At 46.6% G+C, this 19112-nt stretch overlaps 1 non-coding gene across 1 annotated transcript; it reads right to left on the reverse strand.

Moving 5' to 3' along the window:
* Positions 1 to 18318: 18318 nt before the first annotated feature.
* On the reverse strand, positions 18319 to 18486 carry LOC121576075. The gene has a single exon (XR_006002428.1). It is a non-coding gene; the product is annotated as a U1 spliceosomal RNA (small nuclear RNA).
* Between the last annotated feature and the right edge of the window lie 626 nt (positions 18487 to 19112).

Consider the following 19112-nt stretch of genomic DNA (forward strand, 5'->3'; position numbering starts at 1 on the left):
AGACTAGGTGAAAAATCTGTTGATGTGCCCTTGAGCAAGGCACTTAACCCTAATTCTCCTGTAAGTTGCTCTGGATAAGAGTGTCTGCTAAATGACAAAATATATATATAAAAATGGAAGAATATAAAAAATAAATAAAAAATTGAGCTCTCAATGGAAGGGTGGCCATGAGAACTGTATTTCCTCTCAGTCTATCCACTGTTTACAGAAAAGGAACGATAAAGGAGCTTATTATGCTGTAAAGACATGCCATATCCAAGAGGGAGGGATGAAAGCCTAGAATGTTTTAACACTGTCACTTCTGCTCTCTGGAAGAATCATGCATTAGTCTTTTCCACACGTAGGCTATATTGTATACACACCTTTATTTGTTTGTTCAGTCCATAGTTGTAGTCTGGTCAGTCCTACACATGGGGTTTTGAAAATCAATCATCACTTTCCTTTCACCACCCATCCTTAGCACTTATCCATGCTTATCCAGTGAATGGGGAGTAGAATAACTGTTCCTGTGTGTCACATCTCCATCTTTGATTAATTGTTCCTTGTGAAAGTGTGATGAGACACGAGCAGCAGTGCTTGTCATTGGCTGGAAGTCTGGTTCAGTGCTTGAGATAACTAATCTATCATCAAACACCAGACCATCTATACTGTATGTTGGGGAACATGCCTCAGAACGTGCCTTTTTTTCTTTGTGAAAAGTGGTGAACAGATAGTGGTAAAAAAAAAATAAGTATTGCAACTATATGTTACAACTAGCCAGGTATAATAAGGGCTCAGAGTTTTTCCTGGTGATGGTCAGGTAAAACCCAGGGCCCTAATTATAACTTTAAGTTTGCAAGAAGCACACCATCCTGCAGTATTCTTAATTCAGTGGGGAGAACAAGTAATTGATACACTGCCGACTTTGCAGGTTTTCCTACTTACAAAGCATGTAGAGGTCTGTAATTTTTATCATAGGTACACTTCAACTGTGAGAGACGGAATCTAAAACAAAAATCCAGAAAATCACATTGTATGATTTTTAAGTAATTAATTTGCATTTTATTGCATGACATAAGTATTTGATACATCAGAAAAGCAGAACTTAATATTTGGTACAGAAACCTTTGTTTGCAATTACAGAGATCATACGTTTCCTGTAGGTCTTCACCAGGTTTGCACACAATGCAGCAGGGATTTTGGCCCACTCCTCCATACAGACCTTCTCCAGATCCTTCAGGTTTCTGGGCTGTCGCTGGGCAATACGGACTTTCAGCTCCCTCCAAAGATTTTCTATTGGGTTCAGGTCTGGAGACTGGCTAGGCCACTCCAGGACCTTGAGATGCTTCTTATGGAGCCACTCCTTAGTTGCCCTGGCTGTGTGTTTCGGGTCGTTGTCATGCTGGAAGACCCAGCCATGACCCATCTTCAATGCTCTTACTGAGGGAAGGAGGTTGTTGGCCAAGATCTCGCGATACATGGCCCCATCCATCCTCCCCTCAATACGGTGCAGTCGTCCTGTCCCCTTTCCAGAAAAGCATCCCCAAAGAATGATGTTTCCACCTCCATGCTTCACGGTTGGGATGGTGTTCTTAGGGTTGTACTCATCCTTCTTCTTCCTCTAAACACGGCGAGTGGAGTTTAGACCAAAAAGCTCTAGTTTTGTCTCATCAGACCACATGACCTTCTCCCATTCCTCCTCTGGATCATCCAGATGGTCATTGGCAAACTTCAGACGGGCCTGCACATGCGCTGACTTGAGCAGGGGGACCTTGCGTGCGCTGCAGGATTTTAATCCATGACGGCGTAGTGTGTTACTAATGGTTTTCTTTGAGACTGTGGTCCCAGCTCTCTTCAGTTCATTGAGCAGGTCCTGCCGTGTAGTTCTGGGCTGATCCCTCACCTTCCTCATGATCATTGACGCCCCACGAGGTGAGATCTTGCATGGAGCCCCAGACCGAGGGTGATTGACCGTCATCTTGAACTTCTTCCATTTTCTAATAATTGCGCCAACAGTTGTTGCCTTCTCACCAAGCTGCTTGCCTATTGTCCTGTAGCCCATCACAGCCTTGTGCAGGTCTACAATTTTATCCCTGATGTCCTTACACAGCTCTCTGGTTTTGGCCATTGTGGAGAGGTTGGAGTCTGTTTGATTGAGTGTGTGGATAGGTGTCTTTTATACAGGTAACGAGTTCAAACAGGTGCAGTCAATACAGGTAATGAGTGGAGAACAGGAGGGCTTCTTAAAGAAAAACTAACAGGGCTGTGAGAGCCAGAATTCTTACTGGTTGGTAGGTGATCAAATACTTATGTCATGCAATAAAATGCAAATTAATTACTTAAAAATCATACAATGTGACTTTCTGGATTTTTGTCTTAGATTCCGTCTCTCACAGTTGAAGTGTACCTATGATAAAAATTACAGACCTTTGTAAGTAGGAAAACCTGCAAAATCGGCAGTGTATCAAATACTTGTTCTCCCCACTGTAGATGTAAAGCCATAACAATCAAACATAATTTGAGTTTGCTAATTAAGCTAATACAGTTTTGTACTCCTACATGTTAAAAGTTATATCTCTAACACATAGATTAGTCAGTGTGGAGTCTGAGAGGACCGTGGGTGTTTGTTGAAGCCAAGGAAAGAACACTCCCACACAGCAGGTGGCTGTATGGTGCTGCAGACAGAGGGTCAGAGATATCTTCTCTCAGGAATTCTATACAAAAACAATCTCAAACTGCAGGAACTTTAAACATAAGTTCTAAATAAAATCCATCAGTATTATATGAAATAATGTTATTAGCCAAATAAATTATATGAGAGGAGGATAGATAGAGGCATGTAAAAACCCAATAGAACACAGGGTGAAATCTGGTAACCCATCTCAGGGTTAAGTATGAGGAACTCCTATGTGTTTGTACCAAACAGTCCTGTCCATCCCTATTATAGTCCTCTGTCAGCATCCCACAACCCTGGGGTCACTCATAAGGGGCCACAGTGACACTCTCCTTTTGTCTGCCGCTCCCCTCTGGTCCAGGGGTCGTCCAATCAGCACAATTAGAGCTTCCACTCCTGCCACTTCTGCTGAGTGTCAGAGGGCCATAGAGTGTCTGTCTGGATAACTATAGTCACACTCAGGGTGCGTTCTAAATGGCACCCTATTCCCTGTGGGACCTGCAGTGCATTATAAAGGGAATAGGGTAATATTTGGGAGGTAACCTCTGACACTTCTCCTCTATTCTCAGTGTTGGGACTATAATCTCCCACTGAGTGAAGCTGAGAAGGCAGGCTCTGGCTCTCCAGTGTGACTTTATTCACTAGCATGAAAAGGAGCTCTATGCAATCACGTATGATAAAGGAAAAACCCTTATGGATTTAGAGGGTCTTTGGTGAGAGTCTTCCACAGGCTCTCTCTCAATGTGGTATTACTCATAAGGGGATAAGTGACTGCTAGACGAGCTGTGCTAATAAGATTCTATACCTACCGGCTCTTTCAAGTCAATATGATCACATATGCACTTCGTTTCTGGTTTGTAGCATTGACCAAACACTGCATGGTTTAAATAGGTATACCTCTTTGTTATAGATACAGAGGAGGAATGCTGTGGATTCTAGTTTCATATGAATCAGCTAATTCAAAGGGTCCCACTAGATGTTTTGTCATATTACTGTATTTACTTGTACTTCATGTACAAATGTATTGCTCTTCATCTTCATACACAGGACTCCTCACAACTGTGTGTGTGTTGTGTGCCATCTGGGGAAGTTGAGTAATGAGAGCAGAAGACACATTTCTGTTATTCACTGTACCATGGAAAATAAAGTTGTACTCTGTTTAGGGCTGTCAAACGATATAAAAAATGTAATCGAGTTAATCGCAGGATTTGCTGTGATTAACCATGATTAAGAGTCTATAATCTAAGTAACATAATGAAAAAATCCCCATCAAAATCCGTCAGTTTAAGCTAGAGATCTCTGTTTCTCAATCCACCACATCCGCCTATGTCAGCCTTCCACATCTGTGGTGGAAGGTGGCCGAGCTACAGCGGTGTTTGTCAGACCATGAGACATCCCGAAAATCGGTCTTCTCACGTCTGTAGCATCCGAACGGTTTGGCCTACAAACTAATATGCTTTACGACACCCACAAGTGTCACCGGACTCATCTGAAGCTAACCCATATAAATGAATGGAAGTATGGAGGTAGTTTTGTGCCAACAAAAATAAGAGGTTAAATATGTGTCCAAAAAAACTACAATATTTCACGAGCATTTTTATATCTCCTAGATATAGGACAGGCACTTCAAAACCTTATTCCTTATTATTTATTTTTGGACTGTCTTTTTTGCCATTTATGAATGTGTTATTCAATGAGTTTCTATGGACTATAGTAGAGAAAAAAGAAGAAACCTGCACACTGCTCTTGCTAGTATCACTGCTCTTTATTAAGCTTTACGTATCGGCCCCAAGGCCCTCGCCAGAGCTTCTGTGAGTGTTTACAATCTGCACCCATATGCAGACACCACTCGCTATGGGCTACAGTAGTAAAGGCCAAATTCAATATTTTATCAAATAATTGTTCTATATAAAGCATTATAAGAATATTGACGTCTTGATTTTGTTAGCAAAATCAGGTAAATTGATCAAGAAAACGTTTTAACCTCAACGTCAACTTGTTGTTCAGAGATCACAGTTTTGTTTTTAGCTGTATAGATGATGTATTTTAGATGTTTTCAGTGTATTTTGAATACTTTCAGACAATTTGATTAATCACCAAAAAAAAGGTGCATTAAAATGACAGAAAGTTAACTTGAGTTAACTGATTAACACTGACAGCCCTAATTGTGTTGTATTGTAAGCATTTGCAGACACCTGGCATTATTTGAGAACCACTGAAAATGATTACTATAGTATAGACCGCCAGTCCTCTCCCTTGGATTTCAGTCAAGGCCTTAGATTACATTAGCCAGAGCCTCTCTCACTTAGTTGGACAAATTAAATCAGTGACTCATAACCTGCATTCACTCAACAGTGACAAAGAACAATACAGAGCCCACTGCAGCTGAGAGACAGATGTGGACCATAAAATAAAAACTTTGAGGCCAGTTTATGATGCAGGAAATATTTAGGATTTCTAAAGAGTCTATGGGGGCACGTACAGTACCAGTCAAAAGTTTGGACACATCTACTCATTCTAGGGTTTTTCTTTATTTTTACTATTTTCTACATTGTAGAATAATAGTGAAGACATCAAAACTATGAAATAACACATATGGAATCAAGTAGTAACCAAAAAAGTGTTAAACAAATCAAAATATATTTTATATTCTTCAAAGTAGCCACCCTTTGCCTTGATGACAGCTTTGCACACTCTTGGCATTCTCTCAACCAGCGTCACCTGAAATGCTTTTCCAACAGTCTTGAAGGAGTTCCCACATATGCTGAGCACTTGTTGGCTGCTTTTCCTTCACACTGCGCTCCAACTCATCCCAAACCATCTCAATTGGGTTGAGGTCGGGTGATTGTGGAGGCCAGGTCATCTGATGCAGCACTCCATCACTCTCCTTCTTGGTCAAATAGCCCTTACACAGCCTGGAGGTGTGTTGGGTCATTGTCCTGTTGAAAAACTAATTATAGTCCCACTAAGCGCAAACCAGATCGGATGGCATTTCGCTGCAGATTGCTGTGGTAGCCATGCTGGCTAAGTGTGCCTTGAATTCTAAATAAATCACAGACAGTGTCACCAGCAAAGCATCCCCACACTATCACACCTCTTCCTTCATGGTGAGAACCACACATGCAGAGATCATCCGTTCACCTACATTTACATTTTAGTCATTTAGCAGACGCTCTTATCCAGAGCGACTTACAGTTAGTGAATACATTATTATTTTTTTATACTGGCCCCCCGTGGGAATCGAACCCACAACCCTGGCGTTGCAAACGCCATGCTCTATCAACTGAGCTACATCCCTGCCGGCCATTCCCTCCCCTACCCTGGACCAATTGTGCGCCGCCCATGAGTCTCCCGGTCACGGCCGGCTGCGACAGAGCCTGGATTCGAACCAGGATCTCTAGTGGCACAGTTAGCACTGCGAAGAAGTGCCTTAGACCACTGCGCCACTCAGGAGACACCTACTCTGCGTCTCACAAAAACACGGCGGTTGGAACCAAAAATCTCAAATTTGGAATCATCAGACCAAAGGACAGATTTCCACCGGTCTAATGTCCATTGCTCGTGTTTCTTAGCCCAAGCAAGTCTCTTTTTCTTATTGGTGTTCTTTAGTAGTGTTTTTTCTGCACCAATTCGACCATGAAGGCCTGATTCATACAGTCTCCTCTAAACAGTTGATGTTGAGATGTGTCTGTTACTTGAATTTTGTGAAGCATTTATTTGGGCTGCAATTTCTGAGGCTAGTAACTCTAATGAACTTATCCTCTGCATTTTAGTCATTTAGCAGATGCTCTTATCCAGAGCGACTTACAGTTAGTGAGTGCATACATTTTTCATACTTGAAGAAACTTTCCGGATTGACTGACCTTCATGCCTTAAAGTAATGATGGACTGTCATTTCTCTTTGCTTATTTGAGCTGTTAAGTCCATAATATGGACTTGGTCTTTTACCAAATAGGGCTATCTTCTGTATACCACCCCTACCTTGTCACAACACAACTGATTGGCTCAAACACATTAATATTTTTGATGTCTTCACTATTATTCTACAATGTAGAACATAGTAAACATGAAGAAAAACCCTTGAATGAGTAGGTGTGTCCAAACTCTTGACTGGTACTGTACATCTTGGGTAATGACTATTAATGGGACCATACCAAGAAATGTTTATTTTATGTATTTTCATAGTGTGGAATAGATGGAATAGTATGGGTCACTAACAATGCCAACAAATAAGTATTGTTATGGAATTCCCCTGCCTGTGTGTAACTCTGAGGTTGCCTTATTCCCATCTAACTTGGGGCGATGCTAGCGGGTCACAGACCAGCAAATACAGAGAGCCAGGTCGCTCTCTTTCAGGTATCAATAATTTTTTATTCTGCACACTGAAAACATTATTGAGAAGTAACAAAGTTCCAGTGAATATTGTTATTTTATGCTAATTATTTGGCATGGATTTTTCATTTTTCACTAAAAAGATCAGTTATGTCAGCATTCAACTCATGCATGTTTCTTGTCACTGTAAAGGGCAGACCTTCAAGAAAATGTCATTTTGGTGAACTGAGAAAGAATCTAAACTTAATCACTATGAACCGAATGTTCAACCCAACGCCACTGTATCGAATCAACAGACAAAAAGCGAAATGACTCATTTTATTTCCCATTCAGGTATGACATGTCTATTGTGAGTAACAGTATGGACTGTGAGGAAACCAATCCTGCACTGGAGAAAGTACTGTATATAGCTCCCATTAGGGATTCCTCTGAGCCTGGGAGAGTACAGCGCCTTAGCCATTTCTCAGGGATTATTGGTTATATGAAAGGCTGTAATGTCCATGCAAAGCCATCCCTGGATGGATGGAGTGAGCGAGCGAGAGGAGAGGAGATGAGAAGAAAACTATGGAGCTCTCCTGGCAGTTTATCCCCCTCTCTGCAATCTCAGATCTCTGAGACTGACCTCCAGCAGTCAAAGGTCAAGTCGGGTATTCACACTCTCTCACTCCTACCTCTTTACTTCAACAGATGATTACACTCTCCTTTCTCCCAGTGGTATAATATGTCAGAAATGTGTTGTTCATTTAGCTACTGATCCCAAGGTGTAATATTGCTGGATTGTACGCTATTTGGATATTTCATTTATAGTTTTTTGGGGGAATATTCCCAAGCAGAGATAATTTGCTGCATTTGTAAAGAGGCACCACTTTTTTGTATCTAGTTTGTATGAAGTTAGTTGCAATAGTTGTTTTTCATAGGAAAAGCAAATTATGTAGCATATTATTGTTATGATTTAACTGGATAGAACCCAAATGCAGACAAGTACACCAAGCCAGAGAAGTTTTAACAGGTTTATTATAATGTTCAATAGTCCAGGTTTCCAATAAATGGGGAAGAGCAAGTCCAGGTTACAGGGAGGGTACAGATCCAGGTCAGGGCAGGTGTGGTACCGTAATGTCCTAGTGTCCGTGGTGAGTCCAAAGGAGAGGCCCGATAGTGGAGAGCAGGATGGTGGTGGCAGGAGTGAAGCGGAGGCAGGAGTCAGGTTCCAAATATATGGTTGTCTTGACTATGATCTGACGATGAGTGGAAAGTTTGACCGGGTCTTAAAGGCTGAGGTGATTATGGTGAATGAGCTGCAGCTGGAACCCTGACTCCCGCACACCAGACTTCACTCCTGCAATCAAGGACAGACAGAGGGGAGGGGGAGAGCAGAGAGAGAGCTACCTAGCAGCAGTAGGCCTAACAGTACCCCCCTCTACGGACGCCACCTGGCGGCCGACAGGGTTTATCAGGATGTAACCTATGAAACTCACGAACCAGAGCAGGATCCACAATGAAGCTCCTGGGCACCCAGGAACGTTCCTCAGGACCATAACCCTCCCAATCCACCAGGTACTGGAAACCACGACCCCGGCGCGAACATCCAGAAGTCGCCGGACAGTGTAGACCGGACCCCACCCACGATCTTGGGCGGAGGAGGGGGACGAGAGGGCGGGCACAAAGGGCTAACCGACACAGGCTTAATCTGGGAAACATGAAAGGTGGAATGAACCCGTAGGGAGGCAGGAAGCTGTAGCTTAACCGCGCAGGGGTTAACAATAGACAGTATCTTGAACGGTCCTATAAAACGAGGCGCCATCTTCTTCGACTCCACCTTCAATGGAAGGTCCCGTGACTTCAGCCATACCTCTTGACCAGGAGAGTAACCGGGAGCCTGGGACCGGTGACGGTTGGCTTGCCTCTGCATGTACGCCGAAGCTCGGGACAGAGCTACCCTGGCCTTCCTCCAGACCTTGCAGCAGCGGCGCATGTGGGACTGCACCGAGGGTACCGCAAGTTCCCTCTCTTGGGAAGGGAACAGGGGAGGTTGATAACCCAGAGCACACAGAAAAGGAGACAAACCAGAGGAAGCGTTAGTCAAGGTGTTATGAGCATATTCCACCCAGGGGAGCATGGAGCTCCATGACCCAGGGTTAGACCCAGTGACACAGCGAAGTGCGGTCTCCATCTCCTGGTTCGCTCTCTCGGCTTGCCCGTTGGTCTGGGGGTGATATCCAGAGGACAGGCTGGATGTAATGCCCAAAGCTTTACAGAAAGCTTTCCACACCTGGGAGACAAACTGGGGACCCCTGTCAGAGACAATATCCGTGGGTAGACCATGAGAGCGGAACACATGTTCAACCAAAATATCAGCCGTCTCTCTGGCAGTGGGCAGTTTAGGTAGGGCCAAAAAATGAGCGAACTTAGAAAAACGATCAATCACCGTAAGAATGACAGTCTTACCAGATGAGGGGGAAGTCCAGTGACAAAATCCATAGCGATATGCGACCAGGGCCGGCTGGGTATAGGTAGAGGTCGTAGATGACCAGCGCTGGCCTGGGTGGAGTTTTTACTTCGTGCACATACCGTACAAGCAGCAATGAAGGCTCGAGTGTCCGCCTCCATCGTGGCCCACCAGAACTTCCGTCGCACAAAGTCAAGGGTCCGCGAAACTCCAGGGTGACAGGTAAGGGGAGACGAGTGAGCCCACTGAAGTACCTGGGAGCGAGCAGACTCAGGGACAAACATCCGGTTAGGAGGACCCCTCCCAGGGTCAGCTTGATGATGTTGAGCCTGTCTAACAATCCCCTCGATGTCACATGTGATGACTGCAATACTGCAGGTAGGAGGCAAAATGGGTTCAGGGTTACTACCAGTATCAACAGCCGAATGAACACGAGACAGGGCGTCAGGCTTGACGTTGCGTGACCCAGGACGGTAAGACAGAGAAAAAATTGAATCTCCCAAAAAATAGTGCCCACCTGGCTTGACGGGGGTTGAGCTGCTTCGCTGACTGGAGGTAAGCCAGATTCTTATGATCCGTCCAAACGATGAAGGGTTGTTCCGCCCCCCTCCAACCAATGTCGCCACTCCTCGAGAGCCAGCTTAACGGCGAGCAGTTCACGATTTCCAACATCATAATTCCTCTCTGCCTGAGAAAGTTTCCTTGAGAGAAAAGCACAGGGATGCAGTTTGTTATCTTCAGGAGAACGTTGTGACAACACTGCACCTACCCCAGTGTCGGATGCATCCACCTCCACGACAAACTGGCGGTCGGGGTCCGGCTGCATCAGAATGGGAGCCGAGGCGAAGCGATGTTTCAGTTCTTCGAACGCTGATTCGGCCCCTTCATTCCAAGCGAACGGTCGTGAGATGGAGGTGAGAGCGGGTGAGTGGCGCCGCAATGCGGCTGTAGTCCTTGATGAACCTCCTATAGAAGTTCGCAAACCCCAGGAATCGTTGAAGTTGTTTGCGGGTAGAGGGAGCTGGCCAGTCCGTGACAGCAGAGATCTTAGCTGGGTCCATCCGCAGCTCCCCTGAGCTATGATGTAACCCAAAAAAGAGGTCTCAGACACATGAAATTCACATTTCTCCATCTTCACAAACAGTTTGTTCTCCAACAACCTTTGCAACACCTGGCGCACATGCAGCTCATGTTCCTGGGAGGACTCTGAGAATATCAATATATCATCCAGATAGACAAAAACAAACCGATTCAACATGTCCCGAAGGACATCATTGACTAGTGCCTGAAAAACAGCAGGGGCATTAGACAACCCAAAAGGCATAACCCGATACTCAAAATGTCCCAAGGGTGTGTTGAAGGCAGTCTTCCATTCATCACCCTTACGAATGCGCACCAGGTGATACGCATTTCGTAGATCCAGTTTCGTAAAGATGGTAGCACCATGAAGGAGGGGAAAAGCAGAATTAATCAAAGGCAGAGAATACTTGTTCTTAATGGTGATGTTGTTAAGTCCACGGTAATCAATACAGGGTCTGAGGGTCTTATCCTTCTTAGCAACAAAAAGAATCCCGCTCCTACAGGTGACGAGGAAGGACGCATAATACCTGCCGCCAAGGAGTCCCGAATGTAGTTCTCCATAGCCTCCGTCTCCGGCCGGGAGAGATTGTACAGGCGACTGCTGGGGGAGCGGGGCTCCTGGCTGGAGGTCAATGGCGCAGTCGTAAGGCCGGTGAGGAGGAAGAGAAGTAGCTCTGTGTTTGCAGAAAACGGATGCCAGGTCATGATACACGTCAGGAACAGCAGAAAGATCCATGGACTCCAGTGGAGGTTGAGGCACAGTACTGGCAGGAGTCTGAGCAGAACACAAACAATTCACATGACAAAATGTGCTCCATGAAACAATGCTACCTGTCACCCAATCAATGTGTGGATTGTGTTTTATGAGCCAGGGGATACCAAGGACCAGGGGAGTCTGTGGGCAGTCGATAATATGGAATTGAATGTTCTCCTGATGATTTCCCCGACACTCTAAGACAAACAGGAACAGTCTGATGGGTAATGCGGGTCAACAATTGTCCATTTAGACCCTTAGCCTGCAGCGGACAGTCCATAGGAACAGTCTCCAAATCCATTTGTTGAGCCCACTCTCTATCCAAAAGCTTTCGTCGGCACCAGAGTCAATCAGCGCACTAACAGAGAAATTCTGGGACTGCCACTGGAGGGATGCCTGGAGCAGAATGCGGGGAGAAGAGGAAGAATCCGCTGCTCGGCTCACCAAAACTTCTCCCATAAATGATGAGCCGGCCCTTTTCCCCGGACGAACTGGGCAGGAAGGAACGAAATGACCAGCTTCTCCACAATACAGGCAGACCCGAGCCTGAATACGGCGTGCACGCTCCTCTGAGGACAACCGTGCACCGACCCACCTCCATGGCTCCGGGTTCAGTGCTCCTCGTATCGACTCGGGAAGACACGGCTCTCTCCGTAGGGACGATGCAGGGAGGAGTTTGTTGATGACAGACAGGTTGCTTGGAACTAACACTCCTCTCCCGGCGGCGCTCCCGAATCCGATTATCCAACCTGATAGTGAGTGAAATAAGATTATCCAGCGTAGGCGATTCATCATATGACACCAATTCATCTTTTAAAGTCTCAGACAAAGCATTGATGAACACTCCTTGTAATGCCTCGTCATTCCAACCACTCACTGCTGCTAAAGTCCGAAACTCCACTGCCATCTCCGCCACACTACGAGCCCCCTGCCGAAGAGAAAACAACCGTTTCGCAGCCTCCTTGCCTCGTACGGGGTGGTCAAAAACCTTCCTCATCTCCGTGGTGAAGGCCACGTAAGCGTTGCAAATGTCCGACTGACTCTCCCAGACCGCGGATCCCCAGGCACGAGCGGAACCGCTAGTAGAGTTGATAAGGTAGGCAATACGGGCTCTTTCTGAGGCGTAGGTGAGGGGCTGTTGTTCAAACACTAACGAGCATTGAGTCAAAAAATCGCCACAGGTTCCCATGTTCCCGTCATAGCGCTCTGGAGCAGGAACAAAAGGCTCTCTGATCTGGGCTGAAGGGGTAGTAAGGGCAGACACTTGATTGGTGAGTAATTGAACCTGATTAAGCAGCACCTGACTGTCCTCAGCAATCGTCTTAAACAGGGTATCATGTTGGCCAAGTAGAATGCCCTGATTGGCTATGGCAGTCCAAATTTGAGTGCACTCTGGGGTGGTATCCGAGCTACTGTCTGCTGGGTTCATGTTGGTCAGATCATACTGTTATGATTTAACTGGATAGAACCCAAATGCAGACAAGTACACCAAGCCAGAGAAGTTTTAACAGGTTTATTATAATGTTCAATAGTCCAGGTTTCCAATAAATGGGGAAGAGCAAGTCCAGGTTACAGGGAGGGTACAGATCCAGGTCAGGGCAGGTGTGGTACCGTAATGTCCTAGTGTCCGTGGTGAGTCCAAAGGAGAGGCCCGATAGTGGAGAGCAGGATGGTGGTGGCAGGAGTGAAGCGGAGGCAGGAGTCAGGTTCCAAATATATGGTTGTCTTGACTATGATCTGACGATGAGTGGAAAGTTTGACCGGGTCTTAAAGGCTGAGGTGATTATGGTGAATGAGCTGCAGCTGGAACCCTGACTCCCGCACACCAGACTTCACTCCTGCAATCAAGGACAGACAGAGGGGAGGGGGAGAGCAGAGAGAGAGCTACCTAGCAGCAGTAGGCCTAACAATTATAGAAAGTATCTACAGTGAAACCCCACAGCACCACAGAAATGAACCTCAGAATGTAGTGTGGGAATTTTTCAAATACCAAAATGCTCTATTATATTCATTATTTTTTATTTCTCTCTCTTACAGTAGGATTCTAATTCTGTTTCTCTGACAAGGCCCATACAGAATCCCTGGGTGCAGACATTTTTTCCCTTGTGCCTCAGTTTGGTGTGGAGACTAGCAGTGGCTCCCACTCTGGCTCTTTAGAATGAAATACTGAACGTGCTTCACAATGGATCTTTGTGCCTGAAAAACAGTGAAGTCATAGTTTCCCAGGCTTCCTCCCCCCTGAGATGCCTTGCAATGAGGGGGAAGGGGGAGGGGGAAGAGGGGAGGGTGGAGGCTCCAACTTTTTTGTGGTAAACAAAGGAGCAGAATCCATCAGGGTGTCACTCTGGCCTTCTAGGGGTCTTCTTCTCCAAGTCTCTCAGTGCTCCAACACAGCTGGTCAGCATCACAGGTTGGTGGTCGGGAATTGGTGGTCGGGAACACAAAGTCGGGAGAGGTTGTCGGGAGAGGTTGTCGGGAGAGGTTGTGTTTTTCTCTAGCTGGAGGTAAGCAGGAGGTAAGCTTCTCATATGGTGTTGAGTAAAGCTTAACCATGTATTAGATCGTAGGTAGGTAGTTAGCTGTAGTTAGGTATCGTATTTATTATAGGTTAGTATTGTTGTTATTGTAGGTTTCCGTAGGTAATTGTAGGTTAGTATCGAAGCACGAGGCTAGCTAGCTCGTGGAGGTAAGCAGGAGGTAAGCTTCTCATATGGTGTTGAGTAAAGCTTAACCATGTATTAGATCGTAGGTAGGTAGTTAGCTGTAGTTAGGTATCGTATTTATTATAGGTTAGTATTGTTGTTATTGTAGGTTTCCGTAGGTAATTGTAGGTTAGTATCGAAGCACGAGGCTAGCTAGCTAGCGGGTAGCTACTGGTAACGATTAGCAACGCTGGAGAGCTGTTTCCAATGTTAATGTGCTGCTAGCCAACGTTTAATTTTTTGCTGCGTTATGCGTTATGAAAGGAACTAGACACGGACATGAATTATCTGTTTAGTGTGCTAACACACTCTTGGCAGTTTGTTGTAACCAAGTATTGGTGCTAAATTGTGTGTTAATGGATGCTAGCTTGCTAGTTAGCTACGGCGTCATAGCTAGGCATCGTGGGTTGTTGTGGGTAGTTACTGTGTCTTGGCAGTGTCTTCGGCCGTGCCGGCTGTAGCACGAGCGAGCTAACTAGCTGTTTTTCGAACAGAGTCAGAGTCAACACAGTAGCCATTGTGTGCCGGGTGTAGCACGAATCTAGCTAGCTAGCCGTTCTTCAAACAAAGTCAACACAGTGGCCATTGCTAGCTACCCAACACGACCAGTTAACTGTACTGTAGTAGCTAACTACAATATACTTGTCCTAGCTAGCCAACGTTTAATCATTGCTGCGTCATGAAAGGAACTTGACACAGACACGAATGATCTGTTTAGTGTGTTATCACACTAATGGTGGTTTGTTGTGACCAAGTGTTGGTGCTAAACGGTGTGTTATTGTTATTGGATGCTAGCTTGCTAGTTAGCTATGGTGTCATAGTTAGCTAGCTGAATAAAGTGGGTTGAGTCTATTCCTTTAAACATTGAACCGCTGTGGTTCACAACAATTCTGATTTCTAAAGGTGGAAGTTGGGAGAGTTTTTGTTCGGGTGGTTCAGTGAAACAATTTTAGTTTCTGAGGTAGAAGTTTTTGGTGAGGGAGGCCCTGCTCTCTCCTCTCCCAGATGCTTAGCTCATTTCATTCCGATCTCCTCTGCATTTTTGAAGCCATTTGCTACAGCCTGTCAACTATGCCTCTGCCTATCCCTGTTCTCTCCTCTCTGCACAGGCTACACAAACGCACCACACCGCGTGGCTGCTGCCTCTCTAACCTGGTGGTCCCTGCACGCACCACCCACGTGGAGTTCCAGGTCGCAGGCAGCCTCTGGAACTGCCGTTCTGCTGCCAACAAAGCTGACTTCATCCCAGCCTATGCCAACCTCCAGTCCCTCGACTTCCTGGCGCTGACGGAAACATGGATCACCACTGAAAACACTGCTACTCCTACTGCTCTCTCCTCGTCTGACCATGTGTTCTCGCATACCCCGAGAGCATCTGGTCAGAGGGGTGGTGGTACAGGAATCCTCATCTCTCCCAAGTGGACATTCTCAGTTTTTCCCCCAACCTATCTCCTCATTTGAATTCCATGCTGTCACAGTCACTAGCCCATTTAAGCTTAATATCCTTGTCATCTATCGCCCTCCAGGTTCCCTTGGAGAGTTCATCAATGAGCTTGACGCCTTGATAAGTTCCTTCCCTGAGGATGGCTCACCCCTCACAGTTTTGGGGGATTTCAACCTCCCTATGTCCACATTTGACTCATTTCTCTCTGCCTCCTTCTTTCCACTCCTCTCCTCTTTTGACCTCACCCTCTCACCGTCCCCCTACTCACAAGGCAGGCAATACGCTTGACCTCATCTTCACTAGATGCTGCTCCTCTACTAATCTCACTGCAACTCCCCTCCATGTCTCCGACCACTACTTTGTTTCCTTTTCTCTCTCGCTCTCCTCCCACACTACTCACTCTGCCCCTACACAGATGGTAATGCGCCGCCGCAACCTTCACTCTCTCTCTCCCACTACTCTCTCCTCTTCCATCCTATCATCTCTTCCCTCTGCTCAATCCTTCTCCCTCCAATCTCCTGATTCTGCCTCCTCAACCCTCCTCTCCTCCCTTTCTGCATCCTTTGACTCTCTGTGTCCCCTATCCTCCCGGCCGGCTCGGTCCTCCCCTCCAGCTCCGTGGCTTGATGACTCATTGCGAGCTCACAGAACAGAGCTCCGGGCAGCGGAGCGGAAATGGAAGAAAAACTAAACTCCCTGCCGACCTGGCATCTTTTCACTCCCTCCTCTCTACATTTTCTTCATCTGTTTCTGCTGCTAAGGCCACCTTCTACCACTCTAAATTCCAAGCATCTGCCTCTAACCCTAGGAAGCTCTTTGCCACATTTTCCTCCCTCCTGAATCCTCCCCCCTCCTCTCTCTCTGTGGATGACTTCGTCAACCACTTTGAAAAGAAGGTTGACGACATCCGATCCTCGTTTGTTAAGTCTAATGACACTGCTGGTCCTGCTCACACTGCCCTACCCTATGCTTTGACTTCTTTCTCCCCTCTCTCTCCAGATAAAATCCTGCGACTTGTGACTGCAGGCCGCCCAACAACCTGCCCGCTTGACCCCATCCCCTCCTCCCTTCTCCAGACCATCTCCGGTGACCTTCTCCCCTACCTCACCTCGCTGATCAACTCATCCTTGACCGCTGGCCATGTCCCTTCCGTCTTCAAGAGAGCGAGAGTTGCTCCCCTTCTCAAAAAAACCAACACTCGACCCCACTGATGTCAACAACTACAGACCAGTATCCCTTCTTTCTTTTCTTTCCAAAACTATTGAGCGTGCCGTCTTTAGCCAACTCTCTTGCTATCTCTCTCAGAATGACCTTCTTGATCCAAACCAATCAGGTTTCAGGACTGGTCATTCAACTGAGACTGCTCTTCTCTGTGTCACGGAGACTCTCCGCACTGCTAAAGCTAACTCTCTCTCCTCTGCTCTTGTCCTTCTAGACCTGTCTGCTGCCTTTGATACTGTGAACCATCAGATCCTCCTCTCCACCCTCTCCGAGCTGGGCATCTCCGGCGCGGCTCACTCCTGGATTGCGTCCTATCTGACCGGTCGCTCCTACCAAGTGGCGTGGCGAGAAGCTGTCTCCGCACCACGTGCTCTCACCACTGGTGTCCCCAGGGCTCAGTTCTAGGCCCTCTCCTTTTCTCCCTATACACCAAGTCACTTGGCTCTGTCATATCCTCACATGGCCTTTCCTATCATTGCTACGCTGACGATACACAACTAATCTTCTCCTTTCCCCCTTCTGATAACCAGGTGGCGAATCGCATCTCTGCATGTCTGGCAGACATATCAGTATGGATGACGGATCACCACCTCAAGCTGAACCCCTGGCAAGACGGAGCTGCTCTTCCTCCCGGGAAGGGACTGCCCGTTCCGTGATCTCGCCATCACGGTTGACAACTCCGCTGTGTCCTCCTCCCAGAGTGCGAAGAGCCTAGGCGTGACCCTGGACAACACCCTGTCGTTCTCCGCCAACATCAAGGCGGTGACCCGCTCCTGCAGGTTCATGCTCTACAACATTCGAGAGTACGACCCTGCCTTACACAGGAAGCGGCACAGGTCCTAATCCAGGCACTTGTCATCTCCCGTCTGGACTACTGCAACTCGCTGTTGGCTGGCCTCCCTGCCTGTGCCATTAAACCCCCTACAACTCATCCAGAATGCCGCAGCCCGTCTGGTGTTCAACCTTCCCAAGTTCTCTCACGTCACCCCCCTCCTCCGCACACTCCACTGGCTTCCAGTTGAAGCTCGCATCCGCTACAAGACCATGGTGCTTGCCTATGGAGCAGTGAGGGGAACGGCACCTCTGTACCTTCAGGCTCTGATCAGTCCCTACACCCAAACGAGGGCATTGCGTTCATCCACCTCTGGCCTGCTGGCTCCCTTCCTCTGCGGAAGCATAGCTCCCGCTCAGCCCAGTCAAAACTGTTCGCTGCTCTGGCACCCCAATGGTGGAACAAGCTCCCTCACGACGCCAGGACAGCGGAGTCACTCACCACCTTCCGGAGACATTTGAAACCCCACCTCTTTAAGGAATACCTGGGATAGGATAAAGTAATCCTTCTAACCCCCCCAAATTGTAAAGTGGTTATCCCACTGGCTATAGGGTGAACGCACCAATTTGTGAGTCGCTCTGGCTAAGAGCGTCTGCTAAATGACGTTAATGTGCCCTTGAGCAAGGCACTTAACCCTAATTGCTCCTGTAAGTCGCTCTGGATAAGAGCGTCTGCTAAATGACTAAAATGTAAATGTAAATGTAAAATTATGGGTATCCCCCTCCTCTTTTCCCTGTTTTCCTCCTCTCAGACTGACCAGTGACTAGTTCAGTTTAGAAGCTGTTTTTAGAGAACAACCTCACTTCATAACAAACTTATCAACACTAGCAGTAACTTGAGTAGCTAAGCGCACTCCTGAAATCTCTAAACTAGTTTTATTCCCTGACTACCACAAATGATGCAGTGGAGATTGCCACATTTGGAGAATTTGTAACGGTCATTACGGCCGGAGTGCAGTAGCCAAGCCACTCCCTAGGTGAACCTACTTCATGATCAAGGTGTCTGCCCTGCCAGGTAAGTATATCTGCAGCCATTTTCATTAATGTATTTTTCATTCAGAAACTATGGTAGAAGGTCAAAGGTCACAATGATGTTCATGCATCAGCTCATACAGCTACTATTACTTACCCGGCTGTGTATTCTCCTTAGGCAGGTGTTCATCAGCCAGAAAATATCTTCAGACAGCACTGGGCTAGTAAGCGGGGCGGGGGGAGAAACCACATCCTATTTTTGCTGTCTTTATTCCTGAGGCATCAGGGGCATGTTAAGAGTGTGCCCAGATGAGCGGGAATTGACATTCTGGGGGCTTAGAGAGCCACTCTCTGCCTCATCTCCACAACAGATCAATTAGACTCTCCAGACAGACTGTTTCGTCTCCACACCTAATTTATGTACTAGCATGTCCTCATAGGATGAAGCACTGTGCCAAGCTCGTGTCGCAACCCACTCCCACTGACAAGGCTCAGGCACAATTATGAGCTTTACACTCGAGTGCCATCAGGGTAATTTAAAAGCCATTATCTAACTATCTTCCAAGAATTAATGGAGGGTGATACGTAACCAGTTTGTGCATCTGCTAAGACAACCTCTGACACATCTTGTGGGTTGGTAAAGAGATTGATGGACATTATTTTTCAATTCAAAGTGT

This window comes from Coregonus clupeaformis, chromosome 10, assembly GCF_020615455.1.
Source record: "Coregonus clupeaformis isolate EN_2021a chromosome 10, ASM2061545v1, whole genome shotgun sequence".
Classification (NCBI taxonomy): Eukaryota; Metazoa; Chordata; class Actinopteri; order Salmoniformes; family Salmonidae; genus Coregonus; species Coregonus clupeaformis.